The sequence below is a fragment of the Sphaerodactylus townsendi genome, linkage group LG14, assembly GCF_021028975.2.
Source record: "Sphaerodactylus townsendi isolate TG3544 linkage group LG14, MPM_Stown_v2.3, whole genome shotgun sequence".
NCBI lineage: Eukaryota > Metazoa > Chordata > Lepidosauria > Squamata > Sphaerodactylidae > Sphaerodactylus > Sphaerodactylus townsendi.
Genome location: NC_059438.1, coordinates 16,937,010 through 16,943,569, shown reverse-complemented (window position 1 = coordinate 16,943,569; position 6,560 = coordinate 16,937,010).

Genomic DNA, 6,560 nt, shown 5'->3' with positions numbered 1-6,560 from the left:
ACATACATATCACTGCTGGCTTATGGGATCCCCAGCAAGTGAGAAACAGGTGGTTTGGTACTCAGTAGATAAACACGGGAAAGCCGGTGTGGTGTAGTGGTTAGGAGTGGTGGACTCTAGTCTGGAGAACTCAGTTTGATTCCCCGCTCCTCCACATGAAGCTAGCAGGGTGACTTTGGGCTAGTCAGTTCTTTACAAACTCTCTCAGCCCCACCTACCTAAAGGTGTCCATTCTGTGGAGAAGGGAAAGGAGTTTGTAAGCCACTTTGAGACTCCTTATGGCTGAGAAAAATGGGGTATAAATCCAAAATCTGTTTCCTTCCCCTGCAGAGCCCTCTTTAGCCGTCTCCCATCCAAGTGCTGACCCTGCCTAGCTTCTGAGATCTAACGCGATTCAACTATACCAGTGGTGGCAAACCTATGGCACGGGTGCCAGAGGTGGCACTCAGAGCCCTCTCTGTGGGCATGCGCAAACAGTTTGTCATGAGGGAGCGGGGAAATTGCCCCACACACATACACACGTCTAGGCTGTCGTGGGCTGCTGGGCTTGATGTGTGCGCACCTCAGTGAGCAAGAAGGATTCGGCTGGCAAACCTGGTGCCTGTGCTCCGGGGGGTGGCTGCTGCCCGGGGGGGGGGGGGGCAGAGGCGGCAGAGATGCTAGAGAGGTCTTTGCTAGAACTGCTTGTATTTTTCTGTTGCTGTTGCATTTTTGTGGGAAGTCAAGTGCTGTGATGACACATGAAGGAAAAACCGCAGATCAGATGGCTGCTCCACCATTTAGCTTTCCTGAAGTTATCCCACCCCTTGCACAGCATTCTTGCTCAGGATTGCCTTCCTTTACTGCCTCTTTACTTCTAATTTGTGGTGGGGAGTTTATTGGGTTTCAGAAAGTGAAAGTTTTACTTCCCTCTCCCTCCACACACCTTCCCCTTCCCCCGTCAGGCTCCCAGTGTGATAATAGTGTAATTATTTCAGGGAGATTATTAGCATTAAACCTAAGACCTAGTTTTGGGGAAGCAGTGCAGGTAACCCTGTTAAGTGCTGTTAAATCCCACTGATTTTTACGGGAAGAACTAAAGTGCAATCCTTTACCTGGGAGTAAGCTCGGTTACTGGCAATGGGGCTTGCTTCTGAGTAAACCCTCCTTAGGGTCGTGATTCACCAGTTCAAAGAGTTGCATGGTTGCTTCAAAGCAAAGCCACCGACTACCACCAAGCTTACTCCCAAGTAACACGCGCCTCGGAGCCAACCATTTTTTCCAAACTAAAACCTCAGTATTCAGGTTAAATTGCCGTGTTGGCACTTTGCGATAAATAAGTGGATTTTGGGTTGCAATTTGGGCACTCGGTCTCAAAAAGGTTCACCATCACTGTCTTAGGTAAACAGCCAGCCTTGCTCTTCTATGTACCCAACCATGATTTTAATCTTTGGAAAATCACAGGACTTTCTGAAGTACAAATGGGCAAAATGGAACAACCATACTCTTTAGTATCCAAACAGATGCCTGCAATCGAATGATACAGGTATCAGATTTCCAATATGGTGTTTCAGTTTGCTATTTTCCAAGTCACAACCCAAGAAAAGAAGAAGGAGGGTTTGGATTTATTACCCCTCCCTTTCTCTCCTGTAAAGAGACTCAAAGGGGCTTACAATCTCCTTTCCTTTCCCCCCACCCCGACAAACACCCTGTGAGGTGGGTGGGGCCAAGAGAACTCCGAAGAACTGTGACTCACTAGCCCAGGGTCACCCAGCTGGTGTGTGTTGGAAAGCACAGGCTAATCTAGTTCCCCAGATAAACCACCACAGCTCAAGTGGCAGAGCGGGGAATCCAACCTGGTTCTCCAGATCAGAAGTAATTCTAACAACAAGCATGAACCATAGTTTAAGTACTTCTATAAGCTCACGACTCTTTCCAAGAACCCTGTAAGGTAGGCTAGTGGAGGAGGCGTTGGGGTGAAAGATCCACTGAACCCCCTTTCTCCATTCAGAGCATCACGACTGCGAACACCAGAAAGACGAGCCAATGTTTTTTTTTAAAGGCACTTTGAGCCTCAAAGGTTAGAGTAAGGAAGTAATTCTAACAACAAGCATAAGCCATAGTCTAAGTACTTCTATAAGCTCACGACTCTTTCCAACAACCCTGTAAGGTAGGCTAATGTTTCATACTGCCGTACTCCAGAGAGAGGCTGACGGAGTTTGTATGTTTAGCAGAAAGTTTCCTGAACTGCACGAGGCTAAATGCAGCCGATCCGGTACCCCAATGTTGCTTCTCAAGATTCCTCGCAAAGAGGAAAGGCAATATGTTAGGTAGAATTGGATTCCAGATTTACCCTTGACACCCTATTTTCCCCTATGCAGAGAATTTTATTTACAGGTATGACTTTTCCTGCCATGTGTTTTCCTTCCTGAAAATAGATAGTTAAAAGAACATTAAAAATGGACCCTGCGAGATTCACCAGGCTTGGCTGGTAAACTCTTTTCCAAACCGGACAGCTTTCTCTTGCCTAGACATATTTTTCAAAGAGGCTTGTTAGAAAAAAGGGCTCCCATCCAAGAACGGAAACATTTCAAAGTGCCTTCCTGATAACCCCTCAAAACCGGCCATTCTCCATCCCCTACCTCCGAGAATACTTTTCACCGATAGCCGTCAAGGCAACACTCCTTATTTCCACCAGGAATCAACATTCCAGCCGAGCATCTGCAAGTCGCTACGATTCTTGTCTTGAGCGATTGTAAGAGTTTTGCATTTCAGTAGTTTTTTTTTTACTCTGCCCTGGCCTAGATTCAATACGACAAGTAATCTCGCACTTGGGAGGGAGGGAGGGCGGCCAGAGTCCCCCCCAGCGGCGACGACGACGAACCTCCAGCAGGAGAAGCAGCAGCGACCCTTCCTCCCGTCCTCCTCCTCCTGTGGAATGAGCAAAGGGGCGGACAAAATCAGCCCCATGCACGCCTCCCTTTCCCGGGACCAGAACTGCCCCCACGCAGCAGCTGCCCCCTCCTCCTGCCCCCCAGCAAGCGACGGACCCACCGCCCAGCAGGACCACCCAGCCGAGCGCTCATCCACTGCCAGCACCTCTCGCCCCCGCCCACCAGGGCCAGCGAGGAGGGAGGGAAGCAGGGGTGTAACAAGGCAAACTGGAGCCCTGGGCAAAACCTGAGTTGGATGCCCCCCTCCCCAATGGGCGGCCACCCCACCGCAACCAAAACATTTTTTTGCACCAGGACATTGGTGCCTGCAGGGGGTACATTTTTAGACATATCGGCACCAAAACTTCAGCGTATCATCAGGAGACTGTCCTTATGCTACCCACAAGTTTGGTGCAGTTTGGTTCAGGGCGGACAAAGTTATGGACCCTCAAAAGGGGAGCCCCCATCTCCTTAGCTCCCACTGGAAAGAATGGGAGATGGGGGCTAAGGCAGGTGTGCTAAGGCAGGTGTACTAAGGTGTACTAAGATGTGCTAAAGAATGTGTACTAAGGTGTGCTAAGGCAGGTGTACAGAGGTGTACTAAGGCAGGTGTATTAAATACTTAGTACTGAGGTGTACTAAGGTGTACTAAGGTGTGCTAAGGCAGCTGTACTAAGGTGTACTAAGGTGTGCTAAGGCAGCTGTACTAAGGTGTGCTAAAGCAGCTGTACTAAGGTGTGCTAAGGCAACTGTACTAAGGTGTGCTAAGGCAGCTGTACTAAGGTGTGGTAAGGCAAGTGTGTTAAGGTGTGCTAAGGTGTGCTAAGGCAGGTGTACTAAGGTATGCTAAGGCAGGTGTACTAAGGTGTACTAAAGTGTGCTAAGGCAGGTGTACTAAGGTGTACTAAGGCAGGTGTACTAAGGTGTACTAAGATGTGCTAAGGAAAGTATACTAAGGTGTACTAAGGTGTGCTAAGGCAGGGGTAATAAGGTGTATTAAGGTGTGCTAAGCCAGGTGTACTAAGGTGTACTAAGGTGTGCCAAGACAGGTGTACTAAGCCAGGTGTACTAAGGTGTGCCAAGGCAGGTGTACTAAGGTGTACTAAGGCAGGTGTATTAAGGTGTATTAAGGTTTACTAACGCAGGTGTAGTAAGGTGTAGTAAGGTGTAGTAAGGCAGGTGTATTAAGGTGTACTAAGGCAGGTGTATTAAGGTGTATTAAGGTGCACTAAGGCAGGTGTACTAAGGTGCACTAAGGCAGGTGTATTAAGATGTATTAAGGTGTATTAAGGTGTACTAAGGCAGGTGTATTAAGGTATACTAAGGCAGGTGTATTAAGCTGCATTAAGGTGTATTAAGGTGCAGTAAGGCAGGTGTATTAAGGTGTATTAAGGTGCACGAAGGCAGGTGTACTAAGGTGTACTAAGGCAGGTGTATTAAGGTGTATTAAGGTGCACGAAGGCAGGTGTACTAAGGTGTATTAAGGTTATTAAGGCAGGTGTATTAAGGTGTATTAAGGCAGGTGTATTAAGGTGTATTAAGGCAGTTGTATTGAGGTGTACTAAGGTGTACTAAGGCAGGTGTATTAAGGTGTATTAAGGTGTATTAAGGCAGGTGTATTAAGGTGTATTAAGGCAGGTGTATTAAGGTGTATTAAGGTGTATTAAGGCAGGTGTATTAAGGTGCACTAAGGCAGGTGTATTAAGGTGTATTAAGGCAGGTGTATTAAGGTGTATTAAGGTGTATTAAGGCAGGTGTATTAAGGTGTACTAAGGCAGGTGTATTAAGGTGTATTAAGGCAGGTGTATTAAGGTGTATTAAGGTGTACTAAGGCATGTGTATTAAGGTGTATTAAGGTGTATTAAGGTGTAAAGGCAGGTGTATTAAGGTGCACTAAGGCAGGTGTATTAAAGGTGTATTAAGGTGTATTAAGGCAGGTGTATTAAGTTGTATTAAGGTGTATTAAGGCAGGTGTTGAAAGGTGTATTAAGGCAGGTGTAATAAGGCAGGTGTATTAAGGTGTAGTAAAGGGACAGGTGTATTAAAAAAAAGGTGTATGCAAGGTGTATTAAAAGGCAGGTGTATTAAGGTTGCACTAAAGGGCAGGTGTATTCTGCAAAAGATTGTATTAAAGGCAGGTGTATTAAGGTGTATTAAAGGTGTATTAAGGCCCAGGTGTGATTACAGGTGTAGTAAAAGATTATTACTAAGGCAGGTTGTATTAAGATTAGGTGTACTAAGAGCAGGTTGTATTAAAAGATTGTGATTAAGGCAGGTGTATTAAAAGGTGCACTAAGGCTGTTGTTGTATTAAGGTGTCAATGATAAGGAAGGTGTATTAAAAGGTGTATTAAGGGAGGTGTATTAAGGTGTATTAAGGCAGGTGTATTAAAGGTTGTATTAACAAAAGATTGTATTAAAAGGCAGGTGAATTAAGGTGTATTAAGGTGTATTAAGGCAGGTGTATTAAGGTGCACTAAGGCAGGTGTATTAAGGTGTGGCATTTAAAGGCAGGTGTATTAAGGTGTATTAAGGCAGGTGAATTAAGGTGTATTAAGGTGTATTAAGGCAGGTGTATTAAGGTACACTAAGGCAGGTGTATTAAGGTGTATTAAGGCAGGTGTATTAAGGTGTATTAAGGTGTATTAAGGCAGATGTATTAAGGTGTATTAAGGTGTATTAAGGAAAGTGTATTAAGGTGTATTAAGGTGTATTAAGGAAGGTGTATTAAGGTGTAAAGGAAGGTGTATTAAGGTGTATTAAGGCAGGTGTATTAAGGTGTATTAAGGTGTATTAAGGCAGGTGTATTAAGGTGTATTAAGGCAGGTGTATTAAGGTGTATTAATGCAGGTGTATTAAGGTGTATTAAGGTGTATTAAGGCAGGTTTATTAAGGTGTATTAAGGCAGGTGTATTAAGGTGTATTAAGGTGTATTAAGGCACGTGTATTAAGGTGTATTAAGGCAGGTGTATTAAGGTGTATTAAGGTGTACTAAGGCAGGTGTATTAAGGTGTATTAAGGTGTATTAACGAAGGTATGTTAAGGTGTATTTTTCCCCATAAACTTTATTATTTAAAAAATAAATATACACAAAAGTAAGCAATTATATTCCCATTACATTTGTACAAAATAAATAAAGTTATTCCATTTTTTTTTCTACGAAGCCAGTTTCTCCAGTTCTATCATCTTATCTTTTAAACAAAATGCTTGGTTTGATTCCATCTATCTTTACAGCTTTTAGACTTCCGCATTGGTAGTTGGATCTGAGAATTAAACAATAAAAAAAAACATTTTCTAGTAAGAGTTATTATAATTGTTATTGTATAGATTCTTCTAATAATGTATTCAAACTAAGTCATTATACTTATTAAACATACTGTATTATAGTATACCATTACTTCAGTTTTCTTTAAGCACAATTTTATTAACTGTTTGTTTTTTATCCTTATCTATAAACTGAAGATAATCTTTCCATGTCCTCTCAAATTTATTCCAAGGTAATTCTTTAAATTTAATTGACAGCCTATCTATATCCATATAGCCTGTTATTTTAAGTAACCATTCTTCTTTTGTTAAATAGCCTTCTCCTTTCCAGTTTTTGGCTATCAAAACTTTCGCCGCTGTGGTCATGTACAAGAACAGTTCAATA